Raw genomic sequence first — 27,039 nt, 5'->3', positions numbered from 1 at the left:
GTCGCAGTCGAAATACACGGGAGCAATAAAAGAGTGATTCGCATGACGGATTGCACAAAATGTAAATAGTAGCAGTGAAAAGGCGCATATGAGTAGAGACATGTATGTATGTATGTATGTATGTAGACATGTACAACAATAAACAGAGAAGCAAGCAGCGGAATACCAAAAGCAGTCAAGTGTTGATTTTGGCCACTTTTTTTTTGGTATAAATACATTTTTATTTTCGTACTACCTACAAGTATTTGCTAACGACAACGATAAACGACAAAATAAAACGCTTTAAAAGTAAATAAAGCACACACTATTACAGCCAGCAACATATGAAGGTATTATAGAAATAGAGGAAGAGAAGATAAGAACATAAAAAACAAACAATTTAAAGCTTTACAACATAACAATAAAAATATACAAGCCATAAGGTAGGATCACTTGATGGCGGATGCTGCAAAATGGGCGATTCTGTGTAGGACATTGGGATATTGGTTGTTAGTACGAAAGTTTTGAGTTTCATCGTAATTTGTAAAGGAATTTCGTTTAATACTGTATCGAGGAAGCTGCTAAGTATTTATGTAGAAGATATCCGCTGCAACCTTCAATGTCTGCTAGACCAAATCTCAACAGAACTTTGCACAGAACTCAACTTCTAAAGATAAAGGTAATTTCATTGCCAAAAATAAAGGTCTGGAGAATAGGTAGCATAGCAATGTAGCAGTGACAAGTTTTCTGAAAAATCATATATTTAAAAAAAGATAAAACTGTAGAGCCCTAGTGTCAAACGTAATAAGCATAACGGAATCTAGTGAGGAAGCACGGCCTTAATCCTCCACCTTGTTAAACTTTACTCCCTTTAATGATAACAAAAAGCAAACTTTAGAATGAATAGGTAGTAAGCAATAAAAGCAACAAAAACAACGCAGAAATAAACAGCAAAAAAGCGTCGAAACAACAACAGGCAGACTAAAATTAAAAAGGAATAAGGCAATGAAAGACGAGTGCATACAAACTCGTAAAGGAGAGCAAAAAAAGGATATAAAAGTAAGCGTTTGTATGTACAAAAATAACGAGGACTGTTCAAGACGCATTTTGCGAATATGAAAGACAGTGCGAAAGTTGGGCGCAGACACAACCCTTAACCCTTTAAAGCTACTAAAGCAAACACTAAAACGATATTTAAGAAGAAAAAAACCAATGGGCTTGGATGGCGGCACATCATTGAGGGTATGATGAAACAAACACACACACAAATGCATATACATATGTAGATAAGGACCTTAGAACCCAAAACGATAAGGGTGGTGAAAGGATATTACATTTCGTGCATAAAGCAACTCGGAGATGTTGCAAAACTGTTTGCCAAGGAAATGAAAGCATACCGCATAGAAAAGTACTTTTAACGAGTGCGAAGCGAAAGAATCAGTAACTTTGTATCAGTAGTATTCAAGATTTCTACATACAATGTATGTGTGTATTTGGGTAGTAGGCATACAAGCGCAGGTGCGAATATGTGCGAAATTGGATCCAATATAATGGCGGTGCGCAAAAAAAAAACGGAAACGAAGTGGAAAAAATTAAATCAAACGCACTTCTTTGGAACCAGGAAGAAGGAAAGGAAGTATTCAACTATCCAAGGCCACTGCCAAAGGGGGCAAGGAAGACCGTGTGTGTATGTGTGTTTGGAAAAGGCTGTGGAAAAGCGCAATCGGATTTATAGGGATTTTAGCAGCAGCTCTTAGGATGACTGAGGGATAAAGTGATACTTGTGGTTGAATATCCATTCTTTATCCACATAACGCGAGAACATTTTTTTTTTTAATACTACACACGCTTGTGTTACAAAAGGACAAAAAGGATCCGAGGACTACTTGCACAAACTTTGGTTGCGGTAGATTTAGGGTTATGAAAATTTATCTGCCCTTCAGTTGTCTACCTGGTCCATAGAAGCACCTTTTGGCAAAAGTTATTATTCGCTTGATCTCGGTATTAATGCTGTATGCTAGATAAACAAAGTCCTTTACTGTTTCAAAGTTCAACTGTGACATGTGAGTGCCAAGAGGCGAAGAGTTTTTATGTTTTTACCAGGAGGTACTTTGCCTTGTCCTCATAAACCGGAAAATGCTGCGCTGACGACTCGTAGCTTGTGTGGTAATCAGATGGAAAAACAGGGTTAAATATAATATTCGGGATTAAAATAAAAAAGTGTATAGCAGTGGGCAGCTTTTCATAATTTTCAAAGCAAAGATTCAGACAAAAGAAATTTGCGAATATATCAAATAGCTTAAGTGCTCTTGCAGCCAATAAGACGAGTATTTTAGTATTAGGCTGTTGCCCACGCGTAGTGCTATGTAAAGAATGGCGTTTCCTTGGTGCTCCAGGATCCGGAACCCTTTTATGAGCTAACCGTAGCACACACAAGGGACGTCATAGACAACTGAGGAGTTGAAAAGTTCAATAGACAGTGGATCGATTGTACAGAGCAGAGCCTAAAAAGGCGGTTCTCGTCAAAGACTAAATCTGAGCAAACCTACTAATTTAGTCAGATAATACCTTCGAACTGTCTTTGTGCATTCCACGGTACACTGTACTCTGCATTTTCTAAGCGAATAGACGCAGACTTGGCCATTTGGGTAAATCTACCCACTCGGCTACGTTGGAATTGGTTCTTTGGCTTTACCCCACATCAAAATTCAAAGCGAGATCTTGAAACATACGCGATTTATGTACATGTTTAGAGATTAAAAGTTGTCTGCTTATCTTGTAACATTTGTTCTAAAAAGCAACACTGCGCCTAACCTACGTACTATACATATACGTGTATCCCAAAAATAATAATAAAAAAACTAAAAACTTCAATACAAACCCAATACATGAACTCAACTTCGGCATTTTCAATTAGTATCACCAACAGATCATGAAAACATCAGTTTACATATTTCCCAACATAAATTAGTATGTGTACAAAATTTATTATACTTACAAATGCAAGTAAAAATTTATGACTTTCTAATCTTGTCATGCACTATTAAATTCAATGAAATATATCACTCAAACAATAAACACATTTCAATTAAGTACATATGCACTTACAAAACTACTGTCACTTAACATAAAAATTAATAACTTCCCCAACATTTCGAAATACTAAAATAATAAAAAAAAAACTGTGCATACAAGCACAGGCGCACAAATGTATGTACCATTGTATAAAATTTATACTTGAGCGTAGTTTTTATTAAAAAAAAGGAAACGACAGAAATGCACTTAAACGCACGCTGCATGTCAACTTTATCAGGCACTACAAGTATGGTCGCATGTGAAATCAAGCCATAAACATGATGAAAAAATGAAAAACTCGTTTCTCAAACGAGTTCACAGACCAAACATTCATTCATTCCGACAATTATGTGCGAATATAATGGCATAGAGCATATTTTCTGCTGCCTGCGGCACATTCAACGGCGACAGATATGAGTTGCATAAACGCTTTTGAATGAAGAGTGCACAGTGTACATAAGTATTATGTACATACTTGCATACATACATACATATTTCGCCTGCAGCACTTGCAATGTTAAATATTATCAATGACAAATCAGCGTTCAACGCGCCACGCTAAAAACGCACATTATAAATGTCGATGAGGGAAAAAGTAGTTTTAACTTTTTTCGTGATTTTTTTTTTTTAAATATGCATAAATGGTAATGTTGCGTACTTTATAACCCAATAAAATTAGCAGAGCGTGGCGTATATGTACATACATACATATATATTTATATATATGTATACTTATGTATGTACATTCGCCGCCAGCTTTGAACAGCTCAGCCAGAATTCCGTTGGTTGCATGGTTTTTGCTGTTTTTATACCGCATTATTGCTGTTCTCATTTCGTCTAGGTCGAGTGGAGGGAGGGACATGAGCTTCGTTTCTGTTCATTGGTCTGGTTTTATCTTTGTCAAACGCGGCACCTGCCATCTTGTAACCTTTTGATTGCCAGCTTATATTCTGATAAAATTTTCCCACCATATTCCTACCTAACACCATCTACAAGGTTTTCGCACTCAAAGACGTATCATGCTTTCTTCTTGAAAGTATGTATCTCTTCCCCTCACCATTCCCTCCCGGTACATCTCCAAACGGACCTTGAACCTACGATTTAAGAATAGGATGCTACGGATATACACTTTGACATAAAAAAGAATCCGGTAAAGCACCATCCTTGGGTAACTCATCATCAGCCTCGTTTAGGAGATGTTGAAATGTCTATGCAACTAAATACTTGCCTCCCATATAAGGTGGGCGTGGTTATTGCCCAATTAAAAAAAAATTTTACGAGTTTTTAGTGCGACTATATATATATATTCCACTTCAAATTCCAACTTTCATAAATCCATGGATGCAGTAGTTGCGGAAATATCGCAGGTTCTGCATTTTTCGAAAATGCCGTTATATGGGAGGATTTGTCCGATTTCACCCAATTTCGTTGCCTGGCTTAGATAAAGAGCAACCGATGTATGTACCAAATTCCGTTGAGGTATCACATATTTTACTCGAAATGTCGTAGGCGGACGGAATGACAGACAGAAATGGCTTAATCGATTTCTCTTTTCATTCCCGGCATTTTGTTATATATATGCCTATATCTATCTCGATTCATTAAGACTGTTACAAACAACCTTTATGCGAACCAAGTTATTATACCCTTGTGCACAAGTACGTTTGGGTACAAAAAGGGTGTAAATATCATTGAGGGTTTCCGTTGGAAAGTTTTTGAGAGTCCATGTCGTTTTAACTGCTTCTTTAAGACTTTCAACCACAGCAGTGAACCAAAGAATAAGACCTGAAGTACCACTGTTTAGGCAGGCAATTACCGATACTCAAAGAGAGATCATTACAACCTTCACCAAATGTCGCCTTGTGATTGCCGTCATCGGAGTTTAATCATCACCCAATAGAGAGGAAGAACTCAGCAGTCGCATTACTCTGGCTTAATTTCGGTCTAGTTACTGGAGTACATACCAAAAATATTTCCTTCCCTTTCCCACGCTTCTTGGGCTCATTGTAAGTTAAGTTTGATGACAACGATTGAAAGGTGAACCGATTCTTTGCAGAGTTCAGTAGTCGCTATAAAAATAGCAACAAGAACGACTACTGCTACCTGAAGTACATCTTCTCACTATGTGGAACACAACTTTTGGGTGGAGAACACGTTTTCTTAAAATATGGCGGCAAGAGTTAACGGCAACACACGCTTTATTCACTCTCTCCTCTGCGCTTATCTTTCAACAAAGATTAGATGCTGATATGAATGAGTAGAAATAGACTTATAAAAACCACAACCACTCACAAAGTTTCTATAAACATGTAGCTACTTTCTTCACCAAACTATGTAAATCAAATTAAAATGTCTACGAACTACTTATTTATGCGGTGCAGGTACTGCCACAATAAATTATGCAGAATTTAAATTAACAAAGAACACATGTTGCTGTCACAATCAAGATCATAACAAAAGTGAAAGTAATTTTCAGAACACAAACAGATATGGTAAAACTCCGCAGCTCCATTAATAGCGAAGATAATGCATGTATAGACATGCTTTCATTCGCCAGATAATTTTTGAAGTACCCAAAAACGTCAGAGGACACACTTACGTACATACATATGTAATCAACACAAGCTTTGATTTTAATTAATTTTCATACGTGTAGGTACTTTGCCATTGCGCGTATCTACCGTTCCACACCTACAGCTTACGGTTCATCAACATCAATTTGCGTTCGCTACATGAACCAGCGCCCAACAGTCAGCCTGATTAGAGATTCTTGATGTTTCCTTTTAACTATAGCCGCTCATGACTTCAGGCCTCGTTAGTTTCATATGTACTTTTGTGCATGTAACTTTTAACCCGTCAATGTCTCGTTTGATTTTATGCCATTACCTTTATTTCAACATTTCAACTAGAACAACAGCAGCAGCAGTGGCAATACTATGTAGCCGGCAATAAGGCAAGAAGGAAGAACAAAGAAAGTTACAAAGAAATCAACGCTGTATTTTCTTCTATGATATTCTTTTGTCTTCAACCGAATAGACAGCCAGCCACCCTTCCGGACGTTCGAGCATATGTGGAGAATGCCTGCCGTATGCAACTACACAGACAGGCCGTTTTATAGTTTTCTTAGGGCGCACACACATAAATAATAACTGAAGTGTAGAATAATGTTGCTCACAGCGTTGTCAAGCTGCCAAAGCCATGTTACGGCTACGCTTCTTGCCAACTACGCAGCCATACAGCCAGCTGCCACCACCCTCACCTGCATCCACACAACTTCGCTACTTCTGGCTCTCAGCTTGTCGACCCTGCCTGCCATCAGATCCCTAAGCCGGTTGCTATTGTTTGCGTTTGGCCTCAATATTGCTCGCTGCCTGCTGCCTTCGACCTCCTGCCAACCAACACAATTTTTTCATTGACTTGGCGGCTCTGGCTTATTTTCCTTTAAACATTTCCTTGATGTCTTCGTTTTGCTGTTTGCCAGCTGTGCTTTCGTTATACCATGGGCTTGTGATTTGTTTTCCTTGGCTTGGCATAACACTTTGGGGTTATACAAATATATTCGTTTACTCGTTCATGCACACTCGCATGCTCGCTATACTATACACACATGTGCGCAATATAATAATAAAAACCATCTCAAAAACAACAACAATAAATAAAAACAGTAGCAGTAAGAATACACTGTTTCGCTTGCCACTTCCTTACACATAGGATATCTTAAGTACATATGTACCTAGCATCCCACATGCATACATACATTGAACGTCACGCTTACTTAGCGATAGGATAAGTTTCTGTGTGGTTTTCCATTCGTTGTAGTGTTGACTTCATTTTGGTTGTATTGGGTGCTGAGTATTTTCGCGGTTTCCCAGTTGGATACGCACTTTTCCAACGGATTGATATGAATTTGCGGTCCTTTGAGAACGACTCTTCGGGCTTAACAACGGATTTTTGAGGTTAAGGGGTATGGGTATGGTGTGTGCAAGCAAGTGCACGTTATGGTATCCTTTTGAGTTTATTGTATTGTATATAACAATGAAAATAATGCGAAGATTAAGCATACTCCTTAATCTTTATTAGAACCATTTGGTGGGCAGGTGAAAATGTCTACTGAATTTTAATGACTCATTTACTCAACTGGGCTGCGAGCCCTTATGGGTTTGAGTAAACCTCTATTAATAACATCCTTCTGGTAATAAAGTTTTGGTATGTAAATAGTTACAACCTCTACCTTTACCTCCATTTACCTAACATAAAGGGTGTTTTTTATTAGACGTGTGGTTTTCAATGAGGCAAAACTTTTTTCGGAGTTGGTCTTTTTGACAGCTGTTACTTGATTTATACCCTGTTTGGTTTGCTATTTCATAATGAACAGACTTACTCCGGAACAAGGTTGGCAAATCGTGCAAATTTATTACCAAAATAATGGTTGGATTAGCGCGCTGCGTCCAATATTCGGTCGACATAATCGCCCAACAGAGTCGGTCGATCGAGCAACCATGGATCGGTTTCGCACCACGTTTACTCTAGTGGATAATGCGCATCCTTAGAGATGCACACCGAAGACGCTATTGCTGCTGTGCAGCAGAGTATCGAGGAAGATCCAAATGAGTCCATCCTCCATCGCGCGTATCAATTGGGGCCGTGCCCATCCACTGTATGGAGGATTTTTCGGAAGGATCTTGGTTTTCGGGTTTACAAAATCTAAATCGTGTAAGAATTGAACCCGAACGGCCATCAAGCGCGTCGCACGTTCAGTGAATGGGCCCAAAACGAGATGGCCACCGATCCCGATTTTCACAAGAAAATTTTTTTCAGCGATGAAGTTCACTTTTAGTTGAATGGGTACGTTAATAAACAAAATTGTCGCATTTGGAGTAATGATAATCCACAAGCCATTGTTGAGACGGCGTTACATCCTCCAAAAATAAATTTTTAGCCTACCACAATCCGTGAGAGTTATCTCACTGGGCTTTTCTAAGGACGCGCTGATTTGATCTCAACCCTTCGCTGAGAGTGCCTGCCGCTGGAAATTACAATATTCTTGCCGCTTAAATTTCTCTGTAAATTTACGTAAACAAACAAGCTGATAGCGTAAGCCTCTGCTTGGTAGATGCTGAGGCATTTTCCCAAGAGGATAGAGATCCTAGCCTTACGACCATAGACTCCTATCCCGATACCTTCGTCGTTTGAATTCATATGTTAGGATTACCCAAGCTATTATAGATAAAGGGACTACATGTCCACGATTTTCTTTAATCTATTAAACAGGCCAGATTTTCGTTAATATCTTGCAGGTTTGCTTATTTGATCGCCGGTTTCTAACCAGTACAAGAAATTACAGATTATAATCCAATAATACAGTTATCTATTTCGTTTGATTAGTTCAAGAGGACATCCCCATTCCGCAGCTTTAGATTCATCAAAACAGGTATTGTCTTTACATTTCCATCAGCACTTTCGTTGCCTTCGGGAACTCAGGAGAATAGAGACGATCATTGGCTTAAACACTGAGCGAAATTCCATTTGGCATTTGCTGACTATATGAGATCGGGTAACCGGAGGCGCCGAGCTTCTACTCCGATTTGTGACGTGGGCCTTAATGCTGTCACATAAAAGGAGGGACCTACAGTTTTACGCCGGCTCCGAATGGTGATAGTATTTTTAGGAAGCTGCTTTTCATGGCAGAAATACACTCGGAGGTTTGCCATTGCCTGCCGAGGTGCGAGCGCTAATGTAAAAAAAAAACTTTATTTTTACTTTTTTATGTTGGGTTGGACCGGACTTGAACAAAGGCCCTGCGGAGTGGTACGCGCACTGCTAACCACTACACCACAGCAGCCGCTGGGGATGCTATAGCTAAGTAATTATGCCATCTGGTTGCCAGAATATTTTAGAACTTTATTTTTGTTTTCGACTATATTGGCTATGATTTTACAGCTTCCGAAGATACAAAAAAGTTCCGCTTAAAAGAGGCTTGTTTCCTGTCCCAGCAAAATCCTATTTTGCCCTTCTACACTGCAGTCCATCTCGGATCAGTTGGTGTACAAAGATATAGCTCTTTAACGGAAGGTCGGTCTTTTCCTCAATTTCTTCCGTTAGAAAATCGCACTAGTATGTTACGAAGTGTATGTCATGTAGTCTAACGCCTTCCCCAGTTGCAATGCGTTAATGATCTAGTCGTAGTTTCCCCCCGTGACTCTCTAAGGCTGACTGGCGATTTTAGAGCCAATTTTTAGCGCTTATGTCGGATAGAACTTTAGTTCATCACTTATTCCTACAGTTCACAAATTATATTGTTCCTTTAGGCCAGGCCAAAAAACTTTTCGTCCTTTAAGTGTTCTAAAGTAAACATGAAAAATGAAAATATTTAACAAATTTTTCCTAAATACCCCAAACTATTTTGCTTACTTAACCAAAATTACGACACTTTTATGTGGAAACCCATAAAAGGTTACACTTAAACATTACATGCAGATTTATTATCTCCTTAGCATAACCTGCAGGTTTTACTTTTTACTTAAATTGATCCTATTTTTCGCGTCATGGCAGGGACCACTGAAATGGCAAATTTTTTCGCTTACACTTAACTACAAATATCTACAGGCAAAATACGTCTTCCTTTTCAAGAACAATAAACTACCGCTCACACATAAACGTAATACCGCATTATGGTAATCTTGTTAAAACAGTAGCCAACAGATGAAAAGGGCATTAAGATATTCTGTTTTAAGTATGAAATAGCTTTGTATGCATGACACATATCTTTCCTAAGAGCAATTCTGAGACATTCGCACAAAAATGCTGAAGAGATTTGCGTCTCTCTCTTGTTTACCATAAAGTTGCTATACATGCATACATTACATATGCCAAGCATGTCCTTACGCAGACACATTATCCTGATTCGTTACCTAATTTTACATGTCACTTGACTTCGACGCCAAGTCGAATGAAATCTAATATGTATGTATGTGCAAGCGATATTCAAGTGAAACCATGTGGAAAGAAAATATCAAAGTTGACAAACAAGTCGCACAGCGCAAAAGGAGACTTATTTTCGAGGGTTGCAAGGTGACAGCGCATACGAGTAAAGTGATTTAGAGTGGCCAAAAAAAGGGTGTGAAGATACATAAGTGAAAAGGTACGCTGCTGAGCAGTAGCAAAAGTAAAGGTGACCCAAGCAATAGCACAAAACGCCAATAAAAATGTAACCTAAGATTATTGACAATATTTCGTTCTTTATTTTATTTTTTGGTTAAACTATCAAACTGTGTGAACTTTTAGGGCGAGAGGAATTTTTTAATGTTGCGTTTAAAAGATTTCATGGGTTGAAAAAAAATTGGGTCACAAGATTTTTGTAAATAATTTTTTATAAACATGCAAACATATGTGATCTACAGCAGCGATGTTTTCCCCCATTTTTTCACTACATACACATATACTCTTGTTTACGCATCGATTACACACTTTACGCACTGCAAAAGTGAGCGTTGCGCTTCTGACTCCTGGAGGAATCAAGTAAATTTTCCCACTAATAGGCCGCAAGCAAAATACTTGTGCATACATTATAATGCAAAATGGGCATAATCCAGCTTACACATTAGCGAACGCGAACGACATTCAACGCATAAATGCTCAACAACAAAATACAAAACACATAAAAGAAGCAACAACAACAACAAAAAATAATAATAAAAAAAAACTATTTAAGCATATAAACGCAAAGGGTCCTTTGAACGTCCCCTCTTTTCATTTCGCACGTCAGTTGCATATGAACACAAAAAATCGCAATATTTATTACAGTCAAGCAGACATGCATTATTAAAAAGATACTGATGCTGATTACATTATGATTATCGCAAACATGAATATTACACACACACACACATACATGTCTTCATGCGTAAAAACGCACACAAACAGACACTTGGCACCGCAATGCTATCAAGCATAAAGCATAAAATTGACGATGGAATGGGGGAAAAAACCGAAGCAGCGTTGCGAATGCAACAAAAAAATCACTTATACATACAGGGTTTTGCGAATAGGATTTTGGTTTTAAGGCACATTTGAGTTTGACACTAGCAAGTATTTCCCCAAGGCAAGCTTGATTGTCGGTAATAGGTGTGTCTTCACGGAATTCGCTGGGTAATTTCTGTTCAGATTTTTAAAAAGACAAGTTATTCGAACTAACTGCTGGTAGATCCTTAAGAGCTTGGTCAGTGCCGTTATGATCCACGGCAATATAAAGTCCGTAAAGTTCTATCTTCGTAAATATCCGTCGTCTACGCAAACAGTATTGATGCCTCTAGACGGTTCCAGGTTTGGTTTAGCCTAAAGTTTACACGCTGTCTTCAATTTGAAAGGAGCTAAAAGTTGTGCAAAAATAATTGATTGTATTTGTAACAAAATTATTATTATTTTTTGTTACTAAATTTTCCTTTAAAATGGCATTCAATCGTTAGCGCACATTTTAGTATATTTTAGAATAAACGGTTTTTGCATTTTTCTGTCTTTTTTGATTTAAAACTATCTAAATTTAGTAGGAAATCCCTGACAATAAAAAAAAAATACTTATAATTTTTCCCCAAATGCTCATCTGAATATCTTTTCGATCCCGGTACATAGAGATATTTACGGAAACGAGGGAGCGGACGAACTGACAAGGTAGTGGCTCCGCAATGAATGTGTCCCAACAAAAAAATTACCGAAATTTATCACTCGAAAGCCAAGAAGTGGTGGAACCGTGAAGGGTTCTGGGTGTTATAACCAAAGTTCTCTTAGGAATGAGCAAAGAAGATACCTACAAACTTACTGCAGTTTGCAAAGGGTACTGGCCCAGTGGGGTACATGCCGAAGGGATTGGATTTCCCTTTAACAAGTTCTGTCCCAATTTCGATGACCCTGGCTCCAAAGAGGCAGTCAAACCCTTCCTGTAAGGGTGTCCAGCCTTCGCAAGGATGAGGCCTAAATAAGACACTCGGCAAGCCATTCCTACAGAATGTTTTAGAGTGCAGCTGCCTCTCTTAAAGCCGCCAAAGGGCTTGTGGAGTTGCGGAATCAAAATGACCGACTTACCAACCAAACATCCATCTGAACCACTACCAAACATCCATCTGAACCACTATCAAACTGTCAATGTTTCTATTTAAAAAAGATTGTGATTATCTGCTAAATTATAAACTAATTTTATGCATAACTATATATTTTATATTTTGAAGTTAACTGTTTTCCTTGTTTTCTGGTTTAAATACATTTGGTATTTATTTTTTGTACCGCGGCAAAAAAAAAAAAGACAAAATTTTTTAATTGTATATTTTACGTGTTTATAGCGCATATTTTCGGATTTTAAATGTATATTATATTCGCATATTTTCGATTTTTAGTGCATGAGATTCCGAGCCCTAATCATTACTATACCAAATACTAAAATTATAGTCGGGGTCCGGTCACATTGCCGAATTTTTATTTTTTTGCGTGGTCTAGTCTTCATGGAATGCGCTATTAGAAAGAAATTAAGGTCACCACTAAATGCTAATAATGTTTCCCTTCTCGAGTCAGGTAAAAAATTCAAAAATTAAATTCGAAGGAACTCAAGGCGTTCAAATTTTTTCATAAAAATTTTATTGCAACAAATAGGAAAAAATAATACAGTCGTAACGATAGATGTTGTAAGTGCTACATATTTTCGGAGATTATATTAGGCTGCAGTTAAATGGAAGATAGTAGCGCAGTATTAGGGTAATCTAAACCAATTAAATTCAAAGTCCATCTTGACCACCAAACAAGTAGGTACGTTGAATGTAATCACTAAATCCCCATTTAAAAATATTAAAAACGCGCTCGGGAGTATGTACTGATAACCGGACCACCCTTTACACAAGCTGTATTCAAACGTAATTATGTGGGTATATATAAATTAATATACTCAATAACTATGTTTGTGTTGAGTGAGCCGGTCCGATTAAAATTTCGCAACCACTTTGGCAGATCACTTATAACACCGTCTCGCTGACTGACTGCCGAATGCGTGAAGGGCGAGGCACTTACAAGAGGGCACCACCAAACAGTCATGCAACAAAGCAAAGCCACACTTGAAAAATGTATATATATTTAAAGCGTTATATGAAGTGGGAAAATTTTTAAAATAAAAAAAAAAAAATATTTTATTTTGAACGAGAAGGGCTTTCAAAACTTGTAGGCTTTTAAATATGTTAAAATTTGTATGTATAATTGTAACCTCGATGAAGGTAATAATAATGCAATGGCAACCAAGTCGAGTACCAGTTAAGCTTGTTACATGAATGCAAATTATTTTGGTTTTGTCTTCATTTAAATTTTAACCAAATCGACATGAAGGTTATACAGCAGATGTGACGAGCGAAAAGAACAAAGAAAAATATTTCGTGTGAAAGATAAGTTGCCGCGCTCAAAGAGCGTAAAATTCTTTCCCACAGATGTGAGTTAATAATGAAATAAAAGAAAAATCAAATAAATAAATTTAAGATGCTCGCAGGAAAGCAGGCAAGAATAAATAAATTTACCGCCAGCTCGCGCAAGTAATTCACTTAAATTATGAGCAGCGAAAATTGCAGCAAATTATTTTTTTTTTGTGTATGCGATGCTGTCTTCTTACAATCGTGATGAGTTTGACGTTGAAAATTGATGCCAGCTACCGCCAAAGTTGCAGCATTCATGTAGCACTCTCTACAACTAAAGCAATAAATGTGAACGCATTGCAAAAAGTGATACACTTAATAAATGAAATGAGTGTGAAATACTACGCATATAAATATATAATTGAATGCGCATAAAAGGCGGCCGAAAAAGGGAGCAGCTGCAAATGTAGTAAAGTAAATGCAGCGTTATACATACTTATCATGTATGGCATTTTATGAACGCTGAGACGTGGATAGATGCTTTTATGCCGCTTGCCTAAGTGCGAATTATGAGCTATGCCACAGTGGGCCAGTGAGGCATGACGACAGTTGTAAATAACATGATTTGTAGGGCATTATATAGCAAATAATGAATGTGAATGTGGCTGGCCATAAAAATGCAGCGGATATCGCAAATTGTATGCATAGAAAAGTAACTTATTTAATTGATTAATGAGAAACGTAGGACGAACAAGAGGGATATGCACTAGCTCTGAGGTGTGTGAGCTCTTCTAACTATGTTGCGTATGCTAACTAATATTGCTGCAATGAAATATGTATGTATGTGCCATGTGCCAGTTAGTTGTCTTATGAGGTTCCCACGTTGATTGGAAAATATTTCCTCGAAAGAAAATTTTTCCATGGAACGCGAATATTTGTGTATAAGCGACTTGCGAATTTCGTGTAGAAATAAATAAAAATGCAGCGAACGGTCACACACTTTCGTACATAAAAAGTATAGCGAACACCCAGGCACATATTCGTATAAAGGAATTCGCATTTTCTATGCAATTCTCAAATATTTCAACGCTGAACTTATTGAAGTAATAAATTGCTGGCATTCCAACCATGGTCAACGCTACTATGCTTGGGTCATCAGAATGCTCAGCGTTGACGCATCTTGAAAAATCGGCTACACTCCACTCCCGGAGTAATTTTGAAACACGGTAGTAAGCTACTGCTAGCAAGCCAAGCAGGGGCACTGCATGGGTTCATGCAAAGGTGGGACTTTTTAAGTAGCGATTGGCTAAACACGCCCATCTACACCCTGAATAAATCCTAGCTTATGGCACAGCAGCCAACGGCAGCTAGAGCTTGACTCCTTTAATTGAATCCCCCAAAAATAAATACTCTCCTAACAGGAGGCGATCCCTACCTGCTCTTGTACATAAGGCTGATTTTGGCTGTATGTTTACCAATGAGCCAGTGTCCCCTAATCGTGGCTGTTAACCCGACTAGTATATCTTTCTTCGACCTCTTTAAAAGTTCTTCTGTATTTGGTTTGTCAAAATGCGGCGATATGCCCCTCGCAGGTTTGAAGGTTGTTCCAACTTGCATCAGCCATTCATGTAAATTGTAAAAGCAGTTCCCTTCTGATGAGTTCAAGTGGTTGGTTGGTCTCTGCTTCGGATTCAGCACGATATGCTCCCATCATCCGCCCTCAAATTTCCGTTGACGTTCCTGCAGTCGAGAATGCAGATGCGAGACATTCAATAGGCATAGAATAGACTCGACCGTCGACTTTGACGTGCATTTCCAACCCCTGACTATTTTAACTTTGTTGTCGATAAGGCAAGTGCCAAAAGTGCCGCTGGCTATCTCAGCGCAACTGTATGATTTTCGGACTGTTTCGCACTTTCTTTTTAATACCTTCCAGGCATACTCGTTTGTGAGCACTTCTACTTGGAATATTCTAGCAAAGTTCGGTAGTCGGAACGAGAGAGACATTCAACATCTCAAAGTGTAGATTTCAATGGAATTATTCTCGACTATCATGCGCTTACTTCAATCCCGTCTATAAAGAAACTTGACCAGAAAGTTTTACCTGAAATCTATCGTTGGAGGTGCACAAGCTGATTGTTTCCCTGATTCGATTAACTTGTCAAGAATAACACTATGACCGTGCTGCAGCGGCTTTCAGTAGCCAGAATTTTTGAGACTGATTTGCGGATTTGGAGTGCTACTGGCAGCTGAAGCAAGGTCACATCAAGCTTATCAGAATGGTAAGACTTTATTGATCTCCGCAGCACCTAGACAAGCTGACCTTTGAATACTGCTAGTTTCCTGACATTGTATTGTTTATCTAGTGTTTGCCACTAAACTACAGCACCGTAAGTTAGTATTGGTCGTATGAGACATCCAGAGAACAAGCTAAGGATTCATAATCTTTCCAGTTATGTTTATGTTCACTTTAATGATAGGGGAATTAAAATATTTCAGCTCTTCCTTAATGAAATCCTTAAATATTAAGGATTCGACTATCAAGAAAAACCTTTGTGCTCATAGTAAACCTTTTCGACCAGCAACTTCTAATTTTTAGCCTTAATAACATTTCTCTCTATTGAAAGGCAATTTTTATTTATTTAAATTTTTCGATAAGAATCTTCTGGGCTAACAACATCGACCACAAAGTTTTAATTTCATAATTCCTCAATCTTAACGTTCTTCAACCAACTTTTACCACCAAAATGGATGCATTCAACGCTCAGCCGTAAAATCACAGCGATGGAGACAAGTCGCATGTTCAAAGTCCGGTTTTTATCACAACCGTAATGCCCCACCTTTCCAACTTTTTATGATTCCCTTTTAATTCTTACGCCTCGTTTACTTGCTATCTTCCAAGTCAATGCAGTGAAACGTGTTTATATTTTATTTATTTTTAACCTTTTATGTCCAGCTTCTCTTAATCAAACCGCAAAGCAAAAATGTGGAAAAAATTGAATATTATGTACTCTATAAGAAGCACACAGGCACACTACATAAAAATATTTGTATAAACGTCGCACAAGCGCATGCGCATCAATAGACAAGCAACCGCACAGGGTTCACTCTTGTTAGAAGGGCAAAAGCAAGAGGAACTGCAAAGGGCCGAGTACAAACAAAGCGACCACGAAACCCAAAGTATTACCAGTCAGTCAAGCAGAAGCTAAGTAGCAGCAGAAAATGCACAGCTCAGCTGCTGCCATAAATGTGGCAACGACGGGAAAGTAGCAGCAGCAGCAGCAGCATCAACCTCACATTTTGTGCCTTTTTGGTTTGTTGCTCATCGAGTCACTTAAATGCCATATACACAAACTGGTATGTATTAAAAGAAAATTAAGAAAACTGTAAAACAGGTCGCCGATCGGGTGATTCAATTGTCGTCGACAAAACTACTTGCAAGGCAGAAACGGATTGAAATGATGCAGCTGCTACGCTACAAAAGCAACCCAAAAATGCAGGTATGTATGTATGTATATTTATAACTGCGTACGGCGATAATTTTGAATGCACACTCGATTACGCTTTCATATTTTCGCGCCTTTAAAACAAAATTTCAGAGAAAAGAGAACGTAAAAACTTTGCTGGCTCAGTTATGTATACACGCAGATACATATGTATGTATCTTGATTGCCTAATTTGTGTTGTTGCAAATAAAATTTTGCGGTCAATGAAATGCGAGAAACCGCAAACAAAAAGTGCATCAACACAAGCGTGACAGATGCATGCAAAATTGTAGTTTGTACTCAAAAGAGGTTATAAAAAGTGACATTTGTGTAAAAATGTGTGGCGGAAAAGTTTTTCACTGTATACAACTGAGCTACCAGAAAGATAGCAACTCTTGTACTGCCGCATTGTGAGTGAAAAATTGCTGCTGTGCGACGAGGTTGAGGCACCGGTAGCTGCTCGGCTTACTTGTGCGCAGGCGCGGGTACAGCAGCAACACATCTGCAGCCACAGCCTCAAGCTGCATAGCCACAAAAACCAACAATATGTGGATAGGGGGAAAGGTTGGAGTGCGGCAAAGCGCGTGCAAAAGTAATCGATAACGAAGAAGATGTAGCAAAAGTTAACGACATCATCAACGCTTTTTTCTACGTTTCTTTTGTTCACTGCACTTTCTGCCTGCACCTAAAGCCAACTAACGGCAGCAGTAAAAAAGTGCAGCTGTTGTGAGTACTAAAAGTGAATTGCTGCTGCACGTGATGTTGCTGTTGGAGTACATACACCAATGACTTGTGTAAGGCAAGCAGCGTTGAGCATTTGCAAAGTTGGTCGGTCGGTCGCCGATGCTTGATGATGCTGTTGGCTTGTGGTCAGTTGGGATTAAATGAAAGTGCGAACATGGTTAAGAAGTCCAGCTTCCTATATGCACACTTCATCGACATCATTCACTTAGTACGTACTTGCTATGAAGATGCACTCGTTGTTGTTGGCTCGTTATGTTGCTGGTAGCTTAGCCGATTAAATATCATTTCCTTTTGAGATTTTTTATTCTTCAAGTTTTAGCTTTTATTGTCGACATTTAGTATGGCATTTGTGTTGTAGTTAAATGCTATTCTGACTACAGTTCCAAAGTAAGTGAATTAAGGAAGTTGTTAACACTTTTTCAGTGTGCAGTCACACGCACACAAAAGGTAATGCAATGACGCTTTGTAAGACAGTTTATACAAGTTTTACTGTGATGACATCAAGTTTTAGGAGCTCGCGTTAAATACGCTGGAAGAGATGTGGTTGGAAGATTCTTTGATAAAATTACTCAATAAGGAAATGCCGAATGCAATGAAATTGATTTGACTGATACTATATATCTGATATCTGACATGAATTGTATTAATCAAATATCCCCTAATATCGCAAATTCACCTACGAAAACCAGCTTAACGAATCGTGTCCTTCGTTAGCGATTCAGTTATTTTTTGAAAGAAAAATTTAACACAACTGGTTTATTTCATTTTCATTGCAATTCATTTCATTTATTGCGAAAAAAACATTAGTACAATAAAATCTACGATCATTTATAGTACAACAAATAACCGGTAGAGTTACAAAAATAAAATAAATTAATAGTAATATGTATGTACGTATAAGTGTGTACCTTTCATAAATCTCATAGTAATACGCAGTTTCTACGCTGGACAGGTTAACAGAGGTGCGCCCTACAGAACTCTTTCACGGGTTGCAGTTCTTTTCTCGGCAGAAAATAATTAAATAGGAAGACTTTGCCATTTTACATGGAAACTGTCAAATATGGAAGTAGTATATTCTTTCTTTTCTTGAAATAAAAACTGTTTAAAATATCTGGCAAAGACACAGTATCTGCCGCTTAGTTGGCAATGAAAAACTGCACATTTTTATTTTTCCTTTTTTATATTCGAGAAAGCCAATGAAAGTCTGTTAGCTGAAAAGTTCGTTCGCTGGTCGATTTATTGGCTAAGATAAGTTGGAAAATCATTTGTATAAGGACAAAGTAACAAGAGGATACTGTGCTTATTTCAAAATTTTGAAAAAGTAATTTTTAGCGACACATTTTATGTCTTACCATATAAGACTCAATTATGTAAGCGCGTGATTAACAAGTTCAGGGAGGCGTTCACACTGTTTGAAAAGAACAGGTGGAAAATACTCAGCTTTTGTGTTTCATTCAGCTCATTTTTACAAACCCACGCTACCACACTTTTCTGACGCACACTTTAAGTTGAAAAGTTAAGTAATAAAAGGAAATAAATAATTTTAAATGTGACAGGTAGAGCTATGGTGCTAAAAGAAAAATGTTAAGCGTAAAACAACAATAACACGAAAATATTACCTAATGTGAATTGCAAACAGAATAAAATCAAGCAGCTTGCAACAGTGTGAACGATTACAAAACTACCTTGCTAGTCAAGTCCAAAAGTTTGTGTTGACTGAAGAGTGGTAAATAACGCCAACACCAAGGAAATGTCCTTCATTATATGTATGTATGAGTGTATGCAGCGGCAAGCCAAAGCTGCCAACGCACTGAATGTGGAAAGACTTTCTCACAAATGTTTTAGGTGGCAGAGGAAAGTACTTGGTACTACTGCACCGAAAAGTGCGAACAAGTAAACTTATTACGAGTAAAAACAACAATAATGTATATCAGATTCGCCCACTCCTATTCTAGCTTTCATAGCTTAATGTAGCTAGCCGCGTCTTAGCACTTCTGGACGCATTTCGGCACGCTAAGGAATTTTCGCGCACACATTTCCACACAACAACTGCTTGTGACTTTTTCTTGATTTTATTTTTTCAGCGTTGCTTGAGTCACGTTCCAACCTACGCGTAAAGATTTTTGAGCAACAAAAATAATAAATAAACAGAGCAAAAGAAAACAATCAAGTAAAAACAGGGGAATTTAAGTAAAAGAAACTAAGTACCTACGTGTGGAAAAAAAGGTTCTAAAAAATACCAAACTGGTAGTGCAGGCAGCCGTGGCTTATTATGAAATTATACGCTTATGTTGAAATGCCTACGCACTGCCAGCTGCGCCAACACAAAGTGCCATGCAACATGAATTTGTGTGGATTGCATGCTGCCCGGACTTCTACTAAATGCGCCTGTGAAGAACGGACTCGTCACAGCTATTCCGCATTCTTGAAATTTGTTTGTGGCACCATGCGCCACACTGACTTTGAATACATTCTTGTGCTTGAAATGAATGCCTGCAACAACAACAGAAACAACTTTGGCCAACCGGCAATACAAAAATTTAGCACAATTTGCTACACACAGTTTGGTGTTGCAGTATTTTGTTGCTGCTGTGCATTAACTTTGTGTTAGTGGCATAAACATGATTTATGACTTTTCTCACTTTTCTTAACTTCGCCGCATGCCTACAACAATACTTTCCATTCGCCTTTGCAGAAACATTCGAATAGCGCAGGCACAGCTAGCATACAATAGCCTGCCTGCTACATTGCGCTATGACCTGGAAAGGTTCAGCCTTCGAGTAGGTATTTTATGAACTACGCCTTTTTCTAGGCCACCATTGCAAGCTGTGTCGCTTTGTTGACAGCAGATTTGATTTTGAACGAGAAAAAAAAACAAATTACGTCACATTTAGTGCAGAAAAGGGAGTTGCTTTGATGTTAAATGGTGGATTAAGAAATGTTAGCGGTAAATTCAGTTGTGCATAATAAAGTTGATGCTTGAGTGGATTTGTGTTGTACGACATAGGCACACATGCGACTTACTTATGGCATTTGCAAATGGGTGGGTGCTCTCATGAATTTGTAAGTGGCGATTTGGAAATACTTGACAAGTACACTTTTCGGGCAGACATTTACAAACGCATTTGAATTTGCATCCAAGTTAAATATGAACACTCAATTCGTTTCTGATGTTAGTTTGGTTTAGACAAGTAAATAGATTTTCTGGTCTTTTACTAAATTTACTGACATTAAATGAATCCATTTGCTGGTAACAAGAAATGTGTTATGCACATGATACTAACAGGCAATCGAGATTTTGGGTTGCCGTATTAATTTAGCAGTCTTTCTTCCTTTTAAGGGGGATTGGAGCTACTTATTCAATTATTTTTGTAGGACTTCGTTGGCCATTTTCGCCATATTCATATATTTTCTTGATAGTGTAGCGACAAGTATCTTAAAGAGGTTCAAATAACATGTTCAATTTAGCCTTAAGAAATTCGCTGAATTTTATCACCACAATTTCTTCGATGGCATACTGGCTAGTTCCTTGAAGTATCCTCAACTAGCATGTTTACTATTCATCTTAAAAGGCACACCTCATGTACTTGTATTTTCATATTAGCTAGTAAATAGTTTTTATCTGAAATTTCATCCATAACATGTTCGTTATGAGTTTTTTAATTTTTGCGCGATGGGTAGCATCTGGAAATCGCCTTCTATTTAGTAAACAAAACTTAGTTCTATCTTCACCTTTCCTAGATAGGTTAGTAGTTGGTATCATTGCACAAATTTTATTTTCACTTATAACTTTATACACTTTATCCGTGACAGTACAGCGGTTACATAAAATCCATTGCTCAAAGATCGATTCACTTTTAATTATAAAAAATTTTATATCATACTACTTTTTCCTCTCACAATTCAATTCACTTTTTTTCACCATTTCCTCGATAGTATAGCGGCTGTATCATCTTATGTCACTTAAAACTACTTTTTCCTTTCATAATTCAATTCACTTTCTCCCAAATTATTTAGGATAAACAGTTTTATTATTACTTCAAAAGATTTATTCACTTTAACACCACATTTCCTCGATAGTATAGCGGTTAAGAGCTTTGCATTACTTAAACTTTTCTTAACACATGCAAAATCATTATCACTTAAGAATATTTCCTCTTTTAGAAGATTTTCTCCAAAATCATTATGGTTAGAACTCATTGCACATAACTCAATTCACTTATTCCTTAATTAGAATACACATTTTTACTATTCACCTCCAAAAATTCAGTTAGTTTTGTCTCCACATTTACCCAATAGAAAAGTGGTTAGCATCTTTTATTATTTTCAACGCCCTTTTTTAAATCACGTGCACCTGTAATCATATTTTTTGCACATGATTACCACGTAAACTTTATGTTCACTTTTCCTCGATAGCATAGTGATAAGTATCTTCAAGAGATTTAAATAACATGTTCAATTAAGACTTAAAAATCTTAAAAATGATTCACTGAAAAAACGTTCGTTCTATATTCATCCTTCCAAGATGGTTTAGTAGCTGGTATCTCTGCACAAATTTCATTTTCACTTTTTTTTACCTTATATGGTTTATCCTCAAAAAACAGTGGTTCCATACAATCCATTGCTCACAGTACGATTGACTTATAATTATAAAAAATTTTACTATTCACCTCAAGCTACTTTTTCCTTTCATAATTCAATTCACTTTATCTCAACATTTCCTCGATAGTATAGCGGCTAATATCATCTTATGTCACTTGAGACTACTTTTTCTTATCATAATACACTTCACTTTCGCACTAATTATTTAATATAAACAGTTTTACTTTGACCTCGAAAAAAAAAATACATCCACTTTATCACCACATCTCTTCGATAGTATAGTGGTGAAGAGCTTTGCATAACTTCAATTTTTCTTAACAAATACATAATCGTTATCACTTAAGACTATTTCCTCTTTTAATAGGTTTGCTTCAATAGAATTATGGTTAGGACCCATTTCACATAACTCAATTTACTTACTCCTTAATTAAAATAAACATTTTTAATATTCACCTCAAAAAATTCACTCAGTTTTGTCTCCAAAGTTCCTCGATAGTATAGTGGCTAGTATCTTTTTTTTTAATTTTCAATGCACTTCTTTGTTAAATCACTTGCACTTTAACTTACTGTAAACATCTTCTTTACACATGGCTTCCACATAAAGTTAAGATAAACTTTATGTACACTTTTCCTCGATAGCATAGTGGTTAGTATGCATTATACTTAAGGCTAAATAGTTACAAATGCATAAGCTACTTCAATTGATGCATTAATAACAAAATAATTTCATATTTGTCTACACGTATAGCTGATAAGAGACCCATAAAATTGTGATCCATTAAATACTTTAATAGTAGTAGTATAGTACATCTAAGCAGAACATAATGAAAGTGACATATCAGCAGTGATGAGTAAATAAAACTTGTTTTTGTCTTTTATGAAGTACCTGCATATTCACAATTGAGTCTGAAAACCAGAGTGACATAATGTGACAGCTACTTTGTAGTTTAAACTAAAGTAAATAAGACTGAGCGCTTTTATGTATTTCACAGCATTAAATACTTTTCCAGTTCGTTTGAATAAGTTAAGAGTAGAATTATATTTATTTAAAATGTAGTTTCTCAACTCACTATTTATTTTATAAGATTTAACGCAAAAAGAATAAATGATATCATTTTTAAAAGCCCAACAACGGATCGCATTCATAATCGCCCCCTACCAAAATATGTAAGTTCGTAAACTGCCACGTCCACAAAGCATTTATGAAAGCTGCCTACTTATTCAGAGCAAGCCGAATTGGGTATGTCATGTTACAAACTAGGTTTGTTTGTGGTGTTAATTTTATTGCTACATATCTCGCGCATGCCTTACCACCGCATTTGTAAACAAGAGTCATCTGAAAAGGCAGATGTTTACACTATTGCCGAACGGACAGTAACCACACCACACCTTGAATATGCGCATCTGTGTGCGCTAACAACTGCTATTTACCCAAGAACACCAGCAAATAATCGAACAGCTATATAACCGGGGAATATAAACAACAACCATCATACAAGCAATCGAGGAGACAAAAAGCAAACATAAAGTCAACAGTGTTGATAGGAGCAAAAAAACACACATACTTTATGCCAGTGTTTGAGTGCAGCAGTACAAGTCAATGTTGCGAGAATGGTATGCACAATGGAAAAAAGCTTCGCGTGATTGTAGCTTATGAGTTATTTGTAATTATACTTGATATCAGATACCATAAGTAAATATTTGTCTTTGGCAGATACTACTCGTGTAGTTTATGCTGCAACAAGATAAAAAACATACTACCCGCGCAGTTGACGATCATAAAGAAGTGTACAGCAATGTTGCAAAAATGTGTGAATATGAACAGGCGCGTTGGAAGTCAAGCGGTACGCATGAAACATCAAATGGCACAGGAAAATTGGTGAGCACAAGTAAGATTTAATTTCAATATTTGTGTTTATTTTTGTATGTACATATCGAGCCCTAACCGCCAAAATAACGTAAGCGCCATTTTTTTCAAAATCTTCTTTTTGATGCAGAAATATTCCTAGAGAATCTAGATGCATTTCTGCATCAAAAAGAAAATTTTGAAAAAAATGTCGCTTACGTTAATTTGGCGGTTATGGCTCGATATATAGACATGTATGTATGTTTGCATGCGCAAAATATATGAAACAAATGAAATGAAGATGAATTTACCGAATGGATGAGCACACCTTGAATTCTTCGTATACACCCCTTTGTGCTGTTTGTTTACATCGCCGCAATATTTACTTTGAGGTGCATATGTATATAGGTACATACAGTGCCTCACAAAAGTATTCGAAAATATTTTTTCTCGGTTATAAAACAACAGGAATCTTTTTATTTATTTCTCGAAAACGAGTTTACTCCTTTCATTGTGGTCTAACCTTTAGTTTAAATATTAAAACAACAAAAAAAAGCTAATTTTGTGTTAATATTAAAAAAAAATACCCATTCCGTATACGCCTCGCAGACGTAGATTATACTTTTGGGGTTAACGAATTACTCTGCAAAATGCTGTGGATGGTTGAAATGCTTTTTTTGTGGCCGTTGATATCACTTTCAATGTTTACCCTTCATTTTCTTAATTAAATATTATTTTTCTTTCCTCCAAGGTAGTTTCTTATGACTTTCTACCCATATTTTACACAATTGAACGTACTTTCTTTCGCACTAAGATAAAACATTAAAAACCATAGTCTTACACACAGAATCAGTGCAAAATTCTACCAACAGCGACGCGCATCTGTGCGGATAACGGTGCCTTTGCGAGTCCGTTAAGATTTAAAATTTGAAATACTTATGTGATCACGTTTAGAGGGGTGTACGCTCATAATTTTGCTTTTGAGATGTTGTATTCTTTCTTGAAAAAGAAAGCTAAAATGTGTTGAAAACTGATTTATGGATTATGAAACTGGGATAAAATAACTTTTTTTAGGACTTTCTACTATAAAAAGTAAAATTCCGAATACCTTTGTGAGACACTGTATGCGAATATAAGCACGTTATTACACATAACATATTGGTTGTAAAACTAAACTAAAACAGCTGCTGGTATTTCGCGTTCTATTTTGGAAAAAGAAATTGCTAGAAAAATAAATTATGTTAGCGAGTGTGTACATGTGTTTATTTATTTATTCAAATTTATTTGAAAATCGAAGTAAATCTAAATAAATTATGCGCTCGGAATGTTCCATACTATCACTCGTAGGTGCAATTTTGCATAGTCCAACCTACAAGTTTAGGTTTTATTCACATATTTTCTGCTTGCTATTGATTTATTCATTAAAAATTACCTTCGCTCATACTTAGTCATACTTAACCCATAGTACATAATAATCACATTAATAGCTTACACTAATTGTTATAGCTATTTGCTGAAGCTTATGCCAACTTGTACATACGATAAATGCAATAGTTTTAATTTATTTTTTTCTATAGCTGTCCTTTTGCGTATTTTCTGTAAGCGTGCACATGTCATTCACTGAGCCATAGATATGTGAGTGCAAGTGTGTGTAAACGAAAGCTGGCTCTAAAACTGTGGTATATGTACTTTGTAATTTAGCGATTTGGTCTATGTAGACGAGAATGGGGCCAGTTGGAAGAGAGACAAAGTAACAAGCGAAGGAGCGCAATTTTAGCCATCACAGAGTGGGGTTATTTGGTAAACAAGGGTATTCTCATAATCAAAATCAAAGCGAGATATTTCAACATCTCGTTTTTAGGGCCTACGCCTTGACGAAAAATAAGGGTTGACAGCTTCAACGCCAAAAATTTAAAGGGCAAATTTTGTCCAAAAGTCGGAAGAGTCCAAGGCGATGGAATGAACAACCAGAAATCAATTCCGTTATAGTAGGTATAGTAATAGGCAGAAGCTATGCTTCCAGTGTTTTATATGGACGTACGATTCAGGATAAAGAAGTGGGCTAAGATCACTTTCTGTTCCAAGCAAGACTCACACACGCGTCGTTCTGTATCAAAGAACGCACATTTTCAAATTCCCAACTCCACTCTCAATCCTGCTCTGTAAGCAGTGTTGTCAAGTGGGCGATTTCGTCGTAATTTGAAATATGCTTTGGAACTTAGGACAATTACCGAGACCAAAGGAAGACTTTTGCTTCCTGTGTAAACTTTTCTGTCTAAACAGCTGCTTACGTACTATATGATACGATCTGTTATCAGTAACTATACGTCTCCACAAGAGAAAAAAATTCTAGTACTAGGAAGTACTGCGTAACCAAAGGCGCACAAATACTGTGAATGAAGTGCGTGTAGATTTTCAGCTTTTATCTGATATCTCTTGGATTCCAGAACCTAGCCTATAACAAAAAAGATCTTCCCCGCTACTGTTGTTTGTTTGAATATTTTATAAGTCGGTGACTTTTCGCATTTGGAAGACGATTTTCGCGAGCACAAGGGATGGTTATCTACACCAACGACCTTGCATGAATCTGTGATTTATAAATCCCCGTAAAGATAAGAAAGGCGAATATCGGTTACTGACGCCTAGATTATAGTAAAAAATTCTACTACGTTTATAAATTCCAGAGAGGGGAGGTGGATAATGACAAACCAATCATGAACAATGACGTGGGCAAGATGCCTGAGTTCCATATTTTGAGGAAATATTTTGAAAATTGTTTTTTTTCATCTAAATGTTCTTGCGTTTAAAACTGTTCAAAAATCCCTACTGCGTCACCACAAATATACCTTCATACGTTAATTTCAAGTAAGCAAACAAAGAAATCTCTGCAACAAATAACCCAAAAATAAATCCTCTAAAAGTCGCTTAC

General features: G+C 37.1%; 1 protein-coding gene across 1 annotated transcript in view; it reads right to left on the bottom strand.

The window, feature by feature from the left end:
• LOC118737410 (AF4/FMR2 family member lilli-like) overlaps positions 1-27,039 on the bottom strand; it is a gene marked incomplete in the record, with an annotated part of 423,767 nt that overhangs the window by 384,008 nt on the left and 12,720 nt on the right.

The sequence above is a fragment of the Rhagoletis pomonella genome, unplaced genomic scaffold, assembly GCF_013731165.1.
Source record: "Rhagoletis pomonella isolate Grant_MI unplaced genomic scaffold, Rhpom_1.0 Rhpom_scaffold_00004, whole genome shotgun sequence".
Lineage (NCBI taxonomy): Eukaryota > Metazoa > Arthropoda > Insecta > Diptera > Tephritidae > Rhagoletis > Rhagoletis pomonella.
This window is presented reverse-complemented; position numbering and strand designations above follow the sequence as displayed.